The sequence below is a fragment of the Suricata suricatta genome, chromosome 6 (genome assembly GCF_006229205.1).
Source record: "Suricata suricatta isolate VVHF042 chromosome 6, meerkat_22Aug2017_6uvM2_HiC, whole genome shotgun sequence".
Classification (NCBI taxonomy): Eukaryota; Metazoa; Chordata; class Mammalia; order Carnivora; family Herpestidae; genus Suricata; species Suricata suricatta.
Window position 1 is genome coordinate 43081379 of NC_043705.1, and position 19328 is coordinate 43100706.

General features: G+C 45.0%; 1 long non-coding RNA gene across 1 annotated transcript; it reads left to right on the top strand.

Annotated features, from left to right (window-relative positions):
• The first annotated feature begins 16275 nt into the window (after positions 1-16275).
• On the top strand, positions 16276-17419 carry LOC115294738. The gene is made up of 2 exons (XR_003910110.1): positions 16276-16412; positions 16969-17419. It is a non-coding gene; the product is annotated as an uncharacterized LOC115294738 (long non-coding RNA).
• Positions 17420-19328: the final 1909 nt, after the last annotated feature.

The following is a 19328-nucleotide window of genomic DNA, read 5'->3' on the forward strand; positions in this document are numbered from 1 at the left end:
TCTGACCATGCCCTGATGAGAATTTAAGCTCCCTAGTGCAGTTTGAAGTAACCTTGAATTATTCATGGCATTCACATTGTTTGAACTCCTCATGCCACTGCACCCCCCACCCCAACCCTTATTTTCCTGAGATACGAACTGCCGGTAAGTGCAGGTGAATATTTAAAACCCTCTACCAATGTCCCATCTGCTAATGCTAGCTGGGGTTTCTACTGCCTTACCCTCACCAGATGGCCCTTCTTGATATGTTTGTGAGCCAAGATCACTCCTCAAATCATTTTCTGTATTGATCAAGGGGCTCTTAGCAGCAAACAACAAAATCCACTTAAGCTAACATGTGCACAGGTGTAGTGTATTAAGCCATATTAAGCAGTTCACAGAGGCCAGAAGATCAAATGTAGAGGTGTGAAACCATAAGCAACGTCCAGATGACCCAGAGCCTGCTGCAGCGGAAGTCCTCCTCCTGCAGCTGCCAGCACAGCCCTATGGCTCACTTGCTGGTGATGGGCATGGGATGCCTCTAGTAGGACTTGGGACACAACTTCTTCTGAAAGATGGCCAACTCTCTCTCCAACTCTCTAACACGGTCTGTTCAGCTTTTCTTTGTTCATCTTTAAGCACTCTTCTAAGCTTAAATCTCACAAAGAAGCATTTGATCCTAGGTCTTTGTCATGTAACTGTGCCCTGGCTTGTAGAAGAAACTGGTAAATGTAGGGCATGGCAGGATTCAAAAGGTGGAAAATTTCCTTGATAGATGAAAGTTACGCAAAGTATGAATAATGTCCATTATCACATAAAGCTAGTTCCCATTTTTAATGAAGATTGTTTGATTCTGAGTAACATAATATGTCAACCCACTGGTACATATGAAATCTTGAGTGGAATCTAGGAAGGAACTTCCAGAGGTGATCTGACTAAGCCTCAAATCTTTACCTCCTACAAATGGAGTGTACAGAATTATTTATTTTCATTGCAGAAGTGAGGCAAGTGAGTCCTAAGGAAGTCAAGTGCCCTGTACACGGCTATTCAATTGCCCACTGGGTTGTTATCTCATTTTTATAGGATATTTGATGTCTTTAAGTGAGAGATCATGTTTTTAAGAGAGAGGTTTTCCAACCTGGGAAGCATAGAATAATCTTTCTTAAAATTTGATTTTAATGTTAGGTGCAAGTCTATACGTAGAACAAAGCCGAAAAAGTAGACAGACAGGAATGCCCAAAGACTTCCTATGTTTTTTGAAAGGAGCCATGGGAATTTTATTCCCCGTAGTAAAAAAAACAAAAAAACAAAAAACCAGCAACTGTAGTGGGCATCTTTTGTTATGTGCTCAGCATCTGCTCCCCTTTCTTTGGGCAGCAGAATTTAGTGCTAGGAATTCCACTCCCCCACATGTTAGCCCTTGTGGTCGGCTGACCTTCTGTCCTTCCACCCCACAGCCCTGGGTGAATATATAACACAGCTCTGAATGATCAGGATATTCCATCCCCCTGCATTGGGGATAGCCATGCCACCCAAGTCTGTGTGCTAAAACTCAGTCTTTGGTGGGAATAGTGGGTAAGGAACTCCCTTTCTGCTTGGCTTGAAGTGGCAGGTGTATCCCTGGAGCTGTTGCGGTCCCCAGGCAGACTGTTGCCTGAGAATAAAACCAACACTGAGAAAGCCAGAACTGAGGACTAGAGAGAGTCTGGATACTGATGATCTCTGTAAGCCTCGGGATCCAATCAGCCCACCCCCAAAAATTTCAACTATTTAAGCCACTAAATATCTTCTGTTTTGGTTTTTGGCTCACATCACTTTTTATGAAGTTTTTGACACTTGAACTTAAAGGACTCTTACCTGATCACCCTTCAGGAAGCTTCTACATTGTTGTGGGTTCTGTGGTAACCTCTGGGCGAGGCATGCAACCTCTTGGAATGCAGGATATTGGAGGGCCTCAAGGCCACTTAGTCCAGCACCCTCCACTTGGCAGTTCTGGTTCCTTCAGTGGCACATAGGATACCAAGCACCAAGTCAGCCATTTTCACTCCCAGGTACATCTATTCAGTTTATATCCTACACAGAAAGTCCAGGTACTGCTTTATGGAAGTCCTAAAATGAAGGGGTGTTTCACAACCAGGTGCATAGACTGTTTTAAAGAAGTTTCCCTTAAGGCCTTGGAATTTCTATGATGATACAACAAGACCAAACTATAAGAATTAGTTCATCTTCCACAAAAAAGATAATATTCCTATTTACAGTGAGGTGGAGTGACTAGGTAATTCCTTGAGCATCTCAAAAAAAGGTTATACACAAAACCACTGTTCATGGTGTCTGTAATATATGTATCATGCCGTATCACCACCATCTTGGCACATTAGGCTATTTCTCGTGTGGGAGAGGAATCACTCTAGTGCATTGCCAAGGAATATGGTGGCCCCGAATGAGGGAAGACTGACAAAAAAGAGTACATACTTAATGATTCTATTTACATAAATCTCTGGAAAAGGCACACTAACCTACAGCAACAGAAAACAGACCCATGGTTGCTGGGGATAAGGGTGGAGTGGGAGAGTGGGAGGGATTGCAAAGGCACACAAGGAAACTTTGGAAATGATGGGAATGTTGGGTATCTTGATTTCAACACTATATATATACTATAAACTTCTCCAAACACATCAAATTGTATACTTTATGTATATAAAAAAATAAATATGTATAGTTTGTTGTATGCAAGTGTATGTACCAAACCAAGTAAGTGAAGCATGAAATGAAGGGCAAATTGAGCTGTGATGCATATAGAAATTTACTGGAAGCCTCCACCATCCTGAGTGAGCCCCTTATGCCTAGAGAAGCTTATGACAAAGCCAGACGAGATTCCGAAGCATAACCTATCTTCAAAGGCCTGTTCTCCCCTACCTGCGCACATTAGTACCTGAAATTCCTCCCAGTATTGTCATTCCTGCGGAGCCACTGGATGCAGGACCTTTTCAACTGACTGTGTGCTTCATGCTACCTAGTTAGCTAATGCCTTTCTTTATTTACATTAGTGGCTCCTAATCTTTCCTCCCGGGAACCCTAAATTATACACCAGGGAGATTCTGTGACTCTAAGGTTCAAAAGTAACTCATATATTTTTTTTCAAATGATGAGTTTGCATGTCGGGATAATTAGGAGAACCCCCAAACAGCTTTTACTCCTCCCCCAGTCCTTCTGTCCCTAATGCCCTACTTCATCCCCTCATCCACTGACATGGAGGCAAAGGCAGACCGTTGTGACTGTGACTGCTGGCCTCATGTTGCTTATGATCACAGGGCTGAATTTTCATGCCTATTCACCCCTTTCAATCCATATCATTTATTGTACTGTTTTATTTTGGAGGGGAGTAGTAAGTCACTCAAATGGTTCTTTGTGATCTGCTGTGTAAATCTTTAGAAGTGCTCCTTTCCATGCTCTCCTGAGGTTGCAGGCCAGTCAGCTGGGTGACATTGCAGAGTGATTTGTTCAGTGTGATTGTTCTATGTGGGCCCACAGCCACTGTGCCAAGTTTGGTGTGTGGGAATAATACATACACTGGTACGTGTAGAATGTAGGGAGGACATGGGGATGCCACCAGGAACAAGAGGGTGCCAGGTCCTGGTGGGGCTGAGAAACCCGAGCACAGGCTTTGGGAGGCCATATGGAGCATCGGGAGGCTGCAAGTCTTCCTCCCTGTCCTCTGTATCAGTGATTCGGAAACATGGTGTGAGGCTCTGGACACCCCTCTTCTGGGAAAACTGGCCTCCCCGGAGCCTGGAATCCACACATGTCTTGTTTCCACACGGAGGAAACAATTCAGATTTAAGCTTTTAACTTAATGATGTGCTAATCCGTGCATCTTGAAGGGGACAGCGTGGAGCCTTGCCTTTGCTCTTGTATCCATACCCTGGTGCAGTCACACACACAGGCCTCATTTGTGAAGATGTCTCTGAAATGTATTCACTGAAGATAATTATAGAGGTCTAACACTTCTGCTCTTCAATTAATGCTATAAAATTAATGGTCCTTCATTTTTACATCCTATGCAAATGATGGTGTCATCTCCAACTGTAAGCCTCTCTACTCACACACTGAATATGATTAGTGTCCCTTTAAGCTGAATTAGAGCATGTGACCTTCTGGGCTGTGGCAGGAATGAAACCTCCGCGTGCTATTTCCAAGGTTTCCTTACAATATGTTCATAAAAAGCACACATTCAGAGTTGACACCACAACATGTTTCAGTGACTGATCCTTTGGGGTTGTGGCCTTAGGAGAGGGCAGACATGACCTGGGGGACAGCCCATAAATCTCCTGTTTTCAGCCTGAGATTTACCACGCTCCACAATCAGCACATTTCCAAACAAAGGACAGATAGATCCCTGTAAGATAATGAGGCAGGTATAATGGAAATGCAGCGGTACTCAAATATTAGACCCATTAGACTATCCTTTTGCAAATAGACCCAGGGGAATGCTTGGCCAGGGAGTAGATGTATGTTCTGGACGAGAAGTTCTGAGAACTCACAAAAATGGCTGGCTCCGTAGCTCAGAAAGGGAACAAGTAAGATTCTTTTATTTCAAAGACTGGAGTAACGAAAACTTAGGACTTGGTGGCTGCTGACAAGGATGGTGACATGTTGCAGGAGTCGCTGTGTGCCCATATCCAGTCCATGAGATGTGTTCCTGCACTACAAGGAAGCTCGCAGGAGTTGAAAATATTGGAGAGCTCGAGTGCCCTCATACTCAGGGTCTGTATCCTCACTCTCCTTGGGAGAGTTTTTTAAAATAATGGAATACCAGCTAGTATTTGAATTCTAGGGAGAGGGTGCACTTGAAGAGGACTGGGGACTGAATAAAGAGACAGAAGGGACATGAGAAAAGGAAAACATAAAGAACCTTGACCGCAGGAATTAAAGGAATTGTGACGCCTCTGGCAGCCAGGATCACTTGAATTGATAGATATACTCCCTAAGCCAAGTTCAAAGTCATTTATCCTTTGTGATCTGCTGAATTGCGTGAGACACAAATATTCAGAGAATTTTTGTCCTAGTGGCAAGAGAGAATCCCTTGGTCACAGGAACCCTGAATGTGAGTTGAGAGAACTCAGAAGCCTGGAAGAGGCAGGTTTAAATAAAACGTGCCTGTAGCCGCACGTTCGCCTGCTGGGTCATGGGAGTTGCATGTGGGGAAACTGCTGAGCTCTGTACGGGGGAGTGTTGCATCTCAGGGAAATAAAGCCTCATAGTGTGGGTGGCATTGCTTTGCGCAACCATGTTGCTGGTTTCTGCACCGCTGTGGCTGCACCCAGCCAGCAGCCTTCCTGGTGTCCTGTTCCCTCCGAGGAAGGCATTCAGGGAGATGCCCCAACACATGGTTGTGGGTCTGTAGGATGAACATGGGGGCTGGATCAGAAATAGGAGCTGGCTTTTGTATTTATAATGAGGGAGAGAAAATTGTATTCACCAGAATTCCTCTTAGAGAGAGCTCTGAATATATTTGGATGAAGAAATATTTTAATAAGCCACTTGGGGTGGAGGGTGGGACCCAAGGGTATCGTCAAGCTAGAGAAGTTATTATTAAACTGCTCTGCATGTGATAAGGAGAGGAATTTGTCATAATCATAAGAGGGTAGGAGAAAGAAAAGAAAGTGAGGGGAAATGGGGGGATGTGGTGAGAGGAGGTGCCCTGTGTGAGGAGAGCCCCTCTTCGTGGCTCTGGCTCCAGCCCCAACTCTTAAAGTGAGGAAGCTCTTCCTGGTTTGTTTTTGTTTTTGTTTTTGAAGATCCTGAAGGAGCCACGTTTTGGGTCTGGGTAAAGTGGATGACATAGAGGCAGCACCCATGAGTTTGAGCCTCAGTGGGGAGGAGCCCACCAGTGTGTTAATTCTGGACAGTCCCAGGATCACAGCACAAACTTTGGACTTTGATGGGTGGTAGAATTGGTTTTGAATCAGGTTCCTCTTACTCATCCAACGACAGGGGAAGTGGTGGTGTGGGCAGCTGAAAGAATCTAGAATATATATATAGAGAGAGCGAGCCATAAAGCAATTGGAATCTCTAAAGATGCCACTTATTAGTATATTTTGTATGAGACATGCTATTTAAAATAAAAGGAAATACAGAATCTAATGAATTTGGAGACAGGGCCTTTGAAGAGGAAATTAAGGTAAAGTGAGGTCATATGGGCAGACCACAATCCATGTAATTTACTTGGGAGGTAGGGCTTTCAAAGAGGAAATTCAGTCAATCTATGGCCATTAGCGTGGCTCTTTGATCCTGTATCACTGGTGGCCTTATAAGAACAAATACCGGTGTCAGGCAGCCATGCACCTCTGTGCACAAAGACCTTGGGAAGAGTGAGTGCAAGGGGGATTGTCTGTAAGGTTAGGAGAGTGGCCTCACATGAAACCAGTCCTGCTGGCATCCTGATGCTGAATGTCCAGCCTCCAGAACTATAAGCAAATAAATATCTATTGTTGATGGCACTCGCTCAGGGGTATTTTGTTGTGGTAGCCCAAGCCGATGAGTCATAGAAGGGAATGAACCAGCGCTCCATCCACCTGCTCAAAGGATCCCTGGCTCTTCTCTGTTCTCTCAGCCAAGTATCTCATTCCGCTTGCAGATCCCACCTTCTTTCTCCCCTTGCTTCCATTGCTTCTGGAACAGTCTGCTTCACATTGTGAGACTCTGGTCCCAGTGATTGTACATTGGCCAAAATATGGGGAGAAGCAACCCCTAACTTGTGGAGGTTGGAAATTCTCTGAGGCCGCTCTAGATCTTCTATCTGTCCACTTCTTGGCCTGTCTTTGTCTTCTGTGGACATAACTAAACTCTGAGGAGGGATGGGCATTTTTTTTTAAATGATAATGAGTGAACTACTTAAGGAATTACACAATACAGTAGTAGGCTGTAATTCTACTTTTCATCTCTCCTAAAAGAGAAACATTGTCCCAATACTTAAAGCATTTATTATATCTTAAAAGCAAGCTCTTATTTCTGGTTCAGAGACTTAATGTGGCATTTATAATTATATTCTGGAGACAACATTGTTAAAAATTTGGGTTTTTGTGCTAAAAGTGATTTTTTAAAAACACGTAATTACCTATTAATTCTTCCAAAGTGGTGTGATTTGCCTTTTTTTTTTTTTGTCATAACTCATCCTAAACAACCCATTTTTAAAGAAAAACTCCAAAGTAACACATGGGTGCCTTGGCCTTGGCATAGTTAAACTGCAACACATGGTGATTTCTGCAGGAACATTAAACTGAAGTCATAACAATGGGTAATATTTTAATATAATGGAAAATGATCATTAACTTTTCTCGACAGGAAGGAAATGAATTGTCCTTATTGTACACATTCTGAGAAAAGTAGGTATGAGAGAATTTCAAAGGCTGTTCTACCCAAGCAGAACAGGCTGCAAGAATCCTACTGACAATAGCCTTACAGAGTCTGGTGTCAGCACACTTAACAAATAGAGCTTCGGAGGAAAAGAACGTAGTTCAATAGGTGTAAAGAAATAGGTGTAAATGAACTTGAGATTTTAGAGTGTGATTATTCTTGCACAGAGTCAAGTACCTTTCCCAGGAGTCTTTCTCAAATCTCAGGTAAATCACTATCTTTATCATGTTTTTCCCTCTACCTACTCAGAGCAAATATAGTATTAAATTTCCATAGGCCCATTCCAACTTACAATGGTGCCCAGTAATATTCCAAGTATGAATTTATTAAATGTTCTGTGTAAGTTATCAGTACTTGAAGGTATTTTTGTGAAATATCTGGGATTAAGGTATAAATTGTGTTTTCAGAAGTCATGAATCACAAAAGTTGTCTTGGCTACAATTTTGATTTAGTCCTGGTCCCTTAGGTCACCACCCCTCAGTGATTGTCACCTTTTCCCATTTCTTGTAACCTCTGTGTATTTTTCGTTTTTGTCTGTCACCATAGTTTTTAGCTGCCGAAATACAAACTGTGGAGAGTAGATGAACACTCTAGGATTCTCTTCCCAACATTTACATCCAAGTCAAACCAAAAGGGAACAGAAGCTAGATTCATGAGTTCAGTGATCAAACATCAATGAGGGAAATAGAAAGACAGCAGATGGATTTTTAACCCATTAAGACAAAGTAACCAATGGATTCAGTCTTGTCATTCCAGTGTTTTTGGAGATCATGGAACCACAGTTCTGAGGGCTTCCCCCTTGCATCTCGCATTGCTAGTTTTATTGGTTTGTGGGTGGCTGTGTAACTTCCGACTGTTCACTATTACAGATATGGTGGTCTGGCACTTGATCCCCTCCCCCACCATCACAAAGCAGCTTGTTGTTACACCGACTGGGATCCGCTCACCGCCCACCTCCGCCATAATAACTGTTGGTAGGAGTCTGCAGTGGCTGCACCAGATGTGCGCTTCTTCCCCCAAATGCCGCCCCCGACACAATTCCTGTGCATGGTGACCCCTGTTTGTAGCCAGTAGGACTTGTCTGCAACTTGCATGATTAAGAAAAACCTTTTCATGCCTCTCCAGGTTGTCATCACAGGTCAAATTTTTGCCTACTACATTACTCCCCTCCCTATCCTCCTGATGCCTCGTGAGGCCCTGGAAAAAGAATTTGTGCTGGACATAGAACTACTCTGAGTGCTTGTGGGTCTTTGGCAAACTCTGCGATGGCCCTGTCCTTCCTCTCCCCAGCCCCTTCCTTCCCCAGGGCATGAAAGAACTGGCAAAGAACTTCATTCCTGCCCTCTCGCCACTGGCTGGGCTATTCTAGCTGTGCTGTGCTTCGCTCAGGCGTGGGGTTCCCCACAGCCTGGCAACAGAGTTCTTCTGTGAGCAACTTCAGAGGGGCATAGGGCTTGCCTGATCAACAGAGAAAAACACCATTTTTGCACATGGCAAAACCAAACAACAAACAAGACAAGACAGAAACACATGGGTTTTTAAAAAGTGAAAGTCTGACTTGAGTCTTGACTGTCCCGATTCTGATGGATTCAGTACCCAGTGATAGCCCCTGAAATATATTCACTTTGCTTTATTTCTTGCCCTCATTATATCTCTGCAGTCTTCCTCTACACACCCTTTCCATCGGGTCTTAAGCCTTTATTATAAGAAGTAATATCAGGATGGAGTTGGAGGGGTCTGGGAAAAGACAGAGAAGCCAGTCAACATCAAAATCAAAATGCCTTTCTAGCTTTTCCTCTTACTGACTACTTTGCTTGCCCAAATGAAGGAGATCTTTCTTCAGTCCCTCCCTTACTAGCAGGGCCACCATGAGACACTGGCTCTTAATTTTTTTCCTCTATTAGAAGCCTAGTTGGCTTTTTAAAAAAATTAATATACTAATACAGAGAAACATCTAGAAATAGAAAATACTAGGAAGAAGGTTGGGGCCTAACAATACTGTTGTTGGGACAGTGAGGTAAAATAGAGGATCTGAAGTGAGTAACCGCATCCAGGAAGGTCCTTGTGATAAAGGACTGTCCCCTCTGCCCACTGTAGATGCTCAGTGGTAAGGACAACAAGAAGGACAAACCCAGTGTGTTGGCTGCTGATGCTCAGTCAGTCCTCACTTCTGCTCCCTGTGCTTTCTGGCAGGCATCCACGGCGCCATATGCTTTGGGGAGGTGGAATGCTGAGCGCCGAATGCTGTGGTGATGGGGAATTGAGTCTTACTGCTTCATAAGATTCCGGGTGGCTGAATTATTCTGAAAAAGAACATGTCCCTACAGGTGTGTGATGGCAGTCTCAGGGCAGGATGGGACAGGACTGAGAGTCCCTCCTCTAAAGTCTTAGTTATATGGGTGAGGAAATGAAGCTCCAGAGAGGCAAAGCAACTTGCTCAAAGTCACATAGGTGGTTAGTGCTTAGGTAGAGCATTAAAATTCACATCTGCAATTCCTGATTCTCATATCCTTGAGACCAATGCACCCTTTATGAACCTCAGGCTTCAGGCTTCACCCTGCTGCTTTAAGGGTGACCCTACAGGTACTGATGCTTACCATATTTTTAACCAGTAAGGTATCAAGAAACTTTTTTGCTCTTATACCAAGCAATTAATAAGAGAACACGAAGAACTAAAATAAAGAAAGAAATGTGGCTTTAAAGTTAAAATCAATTTCAGCTCTACATAGACAATGGCTTATGCTCTTGGAACCTTGGTGTCCTAAGCTGGAGATATTGGCATATCTACCACCTCTTACGAACGAACATGCATGATAATAGATGCTGAGTGTCAAGCAGAGAGACTAGCACATAGTAAATACCTAATGACAGCTATTTTAGTAGGAAGCAAGTGTCCTCTAAAATCCCAGAGTACGCCCTGAGCCCAAGAAGCTGGGTCACTGGGACAGAAGCCTGGAGTATTCATGGCACAGGAAAAAGTCTTGTCACATCAAAGTCCCTTGAACTGCTGTTATAGCCCAGGCAATTAAAATTCTTAGACCAAGGGCACTTGTGTATGGACATATGTATTAGAATCTTTTTTTTTTTTTGGTAATGAGATGATTTCCCAAAAAAGCATCTAAGAAAATCAGTCTCTGAAGTGGTATCTAAAGGGCGGGGGAGTGGTTTTAGAACATTCCAGTGATATGTGGATGCCTGTTGAAATAAAAAGAGAGAAACAGGCTTGAATGAGAAAAAGAATTAACAGGAAAAAGTGATTTAGAAAGAACTCATCTTAAAGTCAGCAGAGAGAGAATCAAACCTCAACTTTGCCCTCATTGCTCTGTGACTTCAGAAATGTCCCTTAACTCCTCTGTGTTTCAGTCTCCTCATCTGTTAAGTGAAAATAAAATTAAATGCCTCATAGTGTTACAGAAATAATGTATAAGGAACTCTTTTAAGGAAATAAAATGTATACTTTTGTTCATTTTAAGTATGTAACAAAGATAAACAGTTATTTAGATTTTTTAATTAAAAATTTTTTTAATGTTTATTTTTGAGAGAGAGAAAATGCGAGCAGGGGAGGGGAGGAGAGAAAGGGAGATATAGAATCTGAAGTAGGTTCCAGGCTCTGAGCTGTCGGGACAGAGCTGGACGTCGGGCTCAAACTCCTGAGCAACGAGATCATGACCTGATCTGAAGCCTGATGCTTAATCAACTGAGCCGCCCAGGCGCCCCAAAATTTACTCAGATTTGATTAGGTTTCCGAATTGGTTTTTTTTTTTCTTCTTCTAGAACAAAGTTGAATTAAAAAAAAACACGACTTCTGGTTCTGAGGTCTGATGTTAGCTTTGTTTCTTCTAATCCGATCCTGCCTTGGAGCAGTGCATTGTTGCACACATGCCTGTCTGAACCATCTGACTTGTATTTGCCTCAGACCCCTCCCCAGGGATGTGGACAATTGGCAGGAGGTGGAGGGAAGGCCAGTTCAAGCTGCAGTCCCTGGAGCGTGCAGAGGGCACAGCCTACTTTTCTCCACCAGGCCCCTCCTCTGAGCTACAGTAAAGATTGGGGACCCTATGGAGTAGGGAAGGAAGGTGAAAGGGGAGGAAGAATGTTTTCTGAAATTACAGCAGCTCTTTCGGAATATAGAAAGCAGATGATCTTTTTTTTGAATTATCCTTCCCATCCTGGAATGTGCCCCCATTGCCCTGGATAAAGGTAGGCAACCTTGTTCCTGTCTCTGGGAGAGGCATGCCAAGATGTGAGCACACGTGCAAGCGTGCACACACACACACACACACACACACACACACACACACACACAACTCAGTCCATGGGTCCTGCAACCTACCTTTGCCCAGTGTGTGCTTTCTGGAGCAATTCCCGCCTACACATCTGAAGCCCAGCAAGGATGTGAGCTTTACTTCTGCTGGCAGTATCCCTTAAGAATGATTTTCATTTTGGGGCACCTGGGTGGCTCAGTTGGTTAAGCATTTGACTTTGGCTCAGGTCATGATCTCACGGTTTGTAGGTTAGAGCCCCACATCAGGTTCTGTGCTGTCAGCAATCCGCCTGCTTTCTGTCTCCCTCTCTGTCCCTTCTCTCTCTCTCTCTCAAAAATAAACATTAAAAAAAGTGATGTTCATTTTGGAGCTGGTCTAATAAAGAGGGTCCAATTGCCAACATCATAACAGACTTATTTCTTGATGAGAATTATTTGAAGTTGTACTCTTGATGATCCCATCACCCAGAGACTCAAAGACGGGGGGGAAACAAGTTAAGTAATTAAATACATAACGCAGAGGAGGCAATTACTGGCATCCATCATGATCGATAAAACAACATTTTAAAAAGGCAAGCTTCTCTACACCCTGAGGCTAGAAAACTCTGAGTCTCTGTCGCATTTGAGAAAGGCATAAAATTCCTTCGGCAAGTGCACAGAGACCTGCCAGGCTGCAGCACAGTTGGGACACTTTCAGCAAGGCTCTGCAAGTGTTGTCCACAGTTGTATGTGTACCTTGGGCAGGAGGTCATCTTTTTCTTATGCTTTTTATTTATTTTTGAGAGACAAAGAGAGAGAGTGTGAGCAGGGGAGGGTCAGAGAGAGGGAGACACAGAATCTGAAGACAGGCTCCAGGCTCTGAGCTAGCTGTCAGCACAGAGCCTGATACAGGACTCGAACCCACGTGGCCATGAGATCATGACCTGAGCCAAAGCCAGATGCTCAAATGACTGAGCCACCCAGGCGCCCCAGGAGGTCATCTTCAAGACCTAACTCTCAACCTTTTCTTTCCCAAACACACACAAACATAGTGTTTTTAAGCCTCATAGACTCCCAAGAAAACACGCAGATTTCTATTTTAAGAAGTTAAGAACTCGGGAAAGTTAATCTCTGTGATTATTAATAGCTGCCAAAGATTAATGGTCCATTGCTAATGGTTGCTCTCCTACTGGCTCAAGCCACAATGAACAGACTGAAGCCTGCCCACCACCATTCAGGATTCCTGATGCTATACCACAGAAGAGTATTCCAGTGCGAGCCGGAAAGAGGGTAGTTATTGCAGGGACAAACTCGAATCTGTCTCGAGTTGTACAAAAGGTAGTTTATCCATTAAGAAAGTATAGTTAATCTGCTAGAAACAAATTTCTTGCCACAGGCTTTAAAACTGGTTGAAGACTCCCTGCATGGTACACAGTAAAGGTTAAGGAGCACTTTTCCAAGGTAGCTCCTTAAGGGCTTCTTGGCCACACCCAGTGTTACGAGTCCTGATGGAGGTAGAGGGAGCCTTGGCCGGAGGGTACAGCCCAAGACCATAAGCCCTTTGGCCCTTATTCAAAAAAACTTTTTTAATGTTTATTTTTGAGAGAGACAGAGCATGAGTAGGAGAGGGGCAGAGAGAGAGGGAGACAGATAATCCAAAGCAGGCTGCAGCATCTGAGCTGTCAGCACAGAGCCCAGTGCAGGGATCAAACCCACAGGCTGCAAGATCATGACCTAAGCAGCAGTCAGGCACTTAACTGACTAAGCCACCCAGGCGCGCCTGGCCCTCTGGCCCTTAATACTCAGTGTCCATTGTGGGCAGAGCTTTGTGCTGTTTGGTGTGAGGAAAGAGATATAAAAATGGAAACAAGAGGCCTAATTTTTGTTTTTAAAGGACTGATCATCAGGAAGGGGGACCCAAACACAAAGGACCATTCCCAGGGAGTGTAAGGGCTGTCCTCAATGCTCCCTCCTCTTGGTGGTATTGTTGACTTTTGTGTCCCAGGACTTAGCAGAATCCCCAGTTGAGTGCAGTTGCGTTTAAGACAGAAGCAGAGGAAGACAAAACACCAGAAATGAAGTGTGCCTAGTGTTTAGGAGCCAAAGAGCCAGTTACGTGGCTGCTGGTAGCTTGTGTGAGCTTAATTTGGCAATGGTCTAAGGAGGATAGGGGATGGCCTTCTTTAGTGGAAAAAAGGCACAGAGGTACAAATGAATGTATTCTGAAGGGAGGAAAACACAAAGATGGCTATAGCAAATGGCCCCTGGCTGTGAGTACAGAGGTCTCCAATTTTAGATATATCGTATTTCTGGAAACCCTGCCAGAAAGGAGATCACCTTCCAGCTAGTTCCTGATGGACAGTGTGCCCTCTGCACCCTTCACCTGTGTATACATTGGCCAGAGAAAGGCAGGGTGGGATGGAAGGAAGTAGGTAGGTAGGTAGAGCTCTTTGTGGGGAGAAATGATGCTTGGGATGTGGTGACCGTTAATGGGGAAGGAAAGGTGTTGCTTGAAACGAGAACCAAGAGTCCTTAGAAGGGGACTCGGTGGGTGGTGTGCAGGCCCAGTAAGGCTTTCTAGAACATTCGCACTGGAGGACAGGCTGCCATCTGCAGGTTCAGGAACATTCCTGTGGCTGAACACCTGGCCTAACCCTAACAATATACCCTTTAGGGCCTTTAAGCAGAAATAAGCAGGAAAATATTAAGAAATGTATGTATTCAGAGAAGCAAAAGCAGAGGCTTGCCTTGTGGAAATGTCTAAATGCTGTGTGGTGCCTACATCTCCACTGCCGCCCCAGAAATTGACATCATCTAAAGCCCTTACCTTTATGTTGATTACTCCCTTTCCCAGGGAAGATTCTGGATCTGGGGTGGGGTGGGGTTGTGGTGCTTGGCTGTGAGGCATCTCTTGCACTGTAAGCTCCCCAGATCCTGACCAGAGAACGGAGTGGGAATCCCCCAGGGCCTAGAAGGGAAGCCTGAGAGCAGCATACAGATAGGTTTTCTACAATTTAAATGAGACCCATTTCTCAGCTAGCCCACACTCATGAATCCTGCAAGTTTGTTCCTTCTGATTTTAAGATGCCTGAACCTGTGACTATAAGAAAATGGGTCAAATCCCATCCTAACTAATCTCAGGGGATATTCTAATTCTTTGGTATCCCTTCACATTGCTTACATTGGGTATTTGCCTAAAGGAAGTGGGGCTTGGAAAACATCTGGTTCTACAGATTTTTGGAGGAGATTCGATGCAATTTGTTGGTAATAGGATTTGATCTGTATTCGATCTGAATGTCTGTGTTATCTCAGTGGATTTAATGAAGTTTTGTTTGTTATTGGGTTATGCAGTATCACCTCTCATCCTGTTTTCTGTGGACTCCAGGCAGAAGCCATCAGGCAGGCTGATGGTAATAGTGTTCTTCATAAGGAGGCATTACTTTGTCAAGGAGTTCAAATAGGATCTCATTAATATCTTACCTTGGGGGAAGCTGAAGGGAGAGATGAGTTGTTCTAAAATAAAAACACATGTGAAAGCAGCCATGCATAAGGACCAGCCTCCCTAATGCTTCTTGTGGTGGTTAGTTTCCAAATATGGCTCCCTTCCATGAATAGCACCTCCCATTATTCATGCCTCACGTATCCCTCTTTTCTTGAATCTGGCATATTCTGTGACTTGCTTTTACCCAATGAAATATGGCTGAAGTGACATTGTGTGACTCCTGAAGTTTGTGCATAAGAAGCCTTGCATCTTCTTCCTGGGTCTCTTGGAACCTTATTCTTGGGACACGCCCCCTGGGAACTCAGCTGCCATATAGTGAGAAGCCCAAGAGGAGAGGACACACATGTGCTCCAGTGAACACCCCAACTGAACTCCAAGCCAGCATCAACTTCCAGCCTTGGGAATGAGCTGTCTTACACGTTGACCCAAGTGAGCCTTCAGACAATTCCAACCTCAGCTACCCTCCGACTACAACAGGATGAGATAGTCTAAGTGAATACCACCGACTGAGCCTTCTTAACCTACAGAACTGTCAGACAAGTTAATACCTTTAAACTGCTAAGCTTTGGGATAGTTACACAGACATTGTAACTCTTTAGAACATTGCTAGCCAGAGCATTGCTCTTAATGTTTGATGATATACTACTTGGTGAAAACGGAATCTAGTCCTCTCAGAACACCTCTTGAAGACCACCAGTTACTCCTGACCAAGCTTTTGCTAGTGTTTTATGGGAAAGGCCCTCCCTGCTGTTCCTTTTAACTCTGGATTTCTCTCCTCACTTGCTTCAGAGAAAGCAAAACTCCTGTCCTTGGAAAGGGGGCATGGCAGTGGTGGGGCCAGTGAAAGTAAAGTGGCAAAAGAGAGGCAAGCTTCTCAAGTAAATTCCTGTGGAGCAAGTGTTGCAAATTCAGATGCCCATAGTGCTAGGCAGGCAAAGGAGTAGTCAGCAGTGGCAGAAGACGTGGGGGGGGGGGCGGGGGGCAGAGATGCTCTTTAACTGGCCAGCTCATGCTCATTACAGGGGGCAGATGCTACAGCCCAAGGTGGCCCCTCTGACCACTGCTGCCAGGTCTTCTAATTTTTGAAGTGAAGCTAGAACTATGTTTCTTTAATGTAAACATTTCCACACTTCCTGTTTTTTTTTTTTTAACATTGGCAGTGGTTTCCAAATATTTGTAAATGTTGTGTAAACACAACATACCAGGGACTCCAGAGGCTACTAGATTGATGTGTCTACCGTAGATGGTAGGAGGAAGCCAGGCCAGCCACAGGTAAGCACCCTGCTCTCCTAACGAGAGTAACTATATCCTTCCTCTATGCAGTGTGTAATGGTTTACAAATGCTTTCACATTTGGGTCGCACTGGACAGTGGCAGTAGGTAGCCATCTTTTTTTTTTTTTTTTTTTTTAAGAAAACAGGCCCAGGGAAGTTTTGTGCCGTCTCTGAATCAACACTGCTCTTGGGGAGGCTGGCTTCCTGCTCCTCCATCCACAGCTCACACCATTTCTGCTTTCTCTGGACAGAGGGGCAGGGGGCCAGTTGAGCCCTGAAAATATATTCAACCTAGAATAGTAAAATCCATGCTGGGAAGCTAAGAGGTAAAGTGGAGGAATGTCGAACAGGGTGAGAAGCTGACACGGGGCCTTATGGAGTTCCCTGAGTCTTACATTCAGTGGTCAAGAGGGAGAGTCCCGAGTCTTCACCAGGCAGTTGAGGTAAATGCCCATGTCACTAAGCTCGGCAAAGCTTAGTGGAAGATGCCCCTTCTTGCTGCCGGTGGTCATTAAATCTGAGTTGCTCTGACCTCAGTTTTTCCTTTCTTTGGAGAACCTGGAGAGAGGAGGAAAGCAGTGTATAAAGTCATTCCCTCCCTCAGACAGAGGAAATGATTCCACCCCATCTGTAGCCAGGGCAAAGCCAGCTGGAGGAGATCTCTGAAATCCACCCAGCTGTCATGGCCAACATGTCTGGATCAGTAGGAGAGAATAGGCCTCTTTATTCAAACAAAATGCCCAAGACTTAACTCAGAAGACTCTAGATTCTACATTCTTAATGGAATAAGGAGGCCACCAAGGGTCCAGACTCTGACTTCCCAGCGTCCACAGCCTTTGGGAGAGCTGATCACCTAGTCACTGCTGCCCTGAGACGCAATACCCCTCTTCAAGTACAGGGCCTCTTCCCTGAGGTCTTGTAGGCTCCATTGGACACAGTGCTTCAAACAAGAAGGAAAGCACAGAAAACTCCATGTATGCAAAAATAAAGATTTCCAATTCTCATACCTTACTTTCCCATTCCCAGCCAACAGTTCTCTCCTCTACCTTATTTCCCACGCCATCCCACCTCACGTATTCTTGTCCAGGAGTCTCTTCCATCGTCTTCCCTCACTGGGGAAGTGGCTTTGCCTCAACATACAGCTAACCGCTGAGGATAGTTTTCTGAGGGACTCGGGTTGCCTGGAGCTTAGCACATCTGGCCGCCACGTACACGAACCTCCTGGGGGCCACAAAGCCAGGGCCCGGGTGCCATGTTACTTTTTCATTCTCCCTGCAGCTTCCATAATTAAAGCAGATGAGAAAGGGACAAATGGTGACCTGTCCAGCCAGTAGGACCGCAGGAAGAGAACCTCACGTTCATTTTTTATTTTTTATTTATTTTTTAATTTTTTTAATGTCTTCCTTATTTTTGAGACAGAGACAGAGCATGAATGGGGAGGGGCAGAGAGAGAAGGAGACACAGAATCCGAAGCAGACTCCAGGCTCTGAGCTAGCTGTCAGCACAGAGTCTGACACGGGGCTCGAACCCATGAATGTGAGATCTGACCTGAGCCGAAGTCGGAGGCTTAACTGACTGAGCCACCCAGGCCCCCCGAGAACTTCACATTTATGACGGACAGCACTCCAGGTGTTTCCCCCTCATCCTCTTCATTTAATCTTTGCTGTGGTCTGCCAGTCAGATGTTGAAATGCATAGTTCTTGGGGGAGAGGCTATGGACATCGTCCAGCTTTGCACAGGTTATAAGTGGCCAAGCAAGCTTATGAGCCCAGCATGGTCGGCACCCCATGGTGTCCTCTTTCCTTGAATTCAGGCCACCTATATAGAAATACACCTGCCCCGTTCTTCCCAGGACTGGCTCCGTGGAACACAAGCAAATCGTAAACTGCTTGACTCTACAGAGTGTGTCCTCGCACATCTGTGCTAAGGGTGAGCCCTGGAGTAGTGCAGGGCACATCCTGCACGCCCAATGTGGCCGCCTGCCCCCCGCTGCAGCCAAAATCAATTTTGGTTAAATAAGAGATTATGTGTTGGAGGTGGGCTGAGATAAAGTGCTTAATCAGCTATCCCAAATTCAGGGTTCGAAGGAATATGAAAATATTTTTATTTGGTGTAGGAGGGATTCCTGTCTTCAAGCTCTTACATGCTCTGCCCACGTGAGTTTATGGCAGTCAATGTAGAACACCTGCCTGGGAAACCAGAAGGAGCCCAGCCTTGCCCTCTGGGGGTTGAACTTGCTGCCTAAGAGACTTGCTGAACTGGGGGAGAAGGAGTTGTTCCCTCCAGCAAAACAAAACAAAACAAAACAAAAAGCAACAACCAGCCAGGTCTAGAAAGGCCTGGTTCAGTTCCTTTAAGTGCATCTTCCCCGAAGCCAACAGAGGAGGCCAGGGTCCCGGAGGGAGGAGGCTGACTCCTGCTGCGCCCGACGCCCCTGCAGGCTGGCCCCCTGAAGGAGAGCTGTTAGCCACCCCGCTGGGAGTCCCAGAGGGAACTCCCTAATCAGAAGAGCAGGGCTCTGGCATCTGTCGTGGGGAAGGGGGGCAGTGGGAACGTGTGAGGAAGGTATCATTTCTGAAAAGAGAGTGACACGCCAGGCAGGGTTTTTAATATTCAGGTTGAAAAAGGTTTTAGATGTGACTTGGCATCACCAGCAATAATCTACTTTAATTCAATTTGCCATAAAAAGATGCCACTTTTGCTTTTTACATAACACATGAGAAAAGGCAGCATTTGCCTTGCTAAGTACCTTGGCTCTGCTCCTGTGGTAAGAAGACACCACATGGGAAGCCTCTGGGTCAGGCTGCTGGGTCCGCTGTGGCCCTCCCTCACCCCACGGCTCAGGTCACTATACTTAGTTCTCTTTCCCTTGGGAGAGGCTTCTGCAGGTCCACCTCCTCTTGAAGAAAAATGAT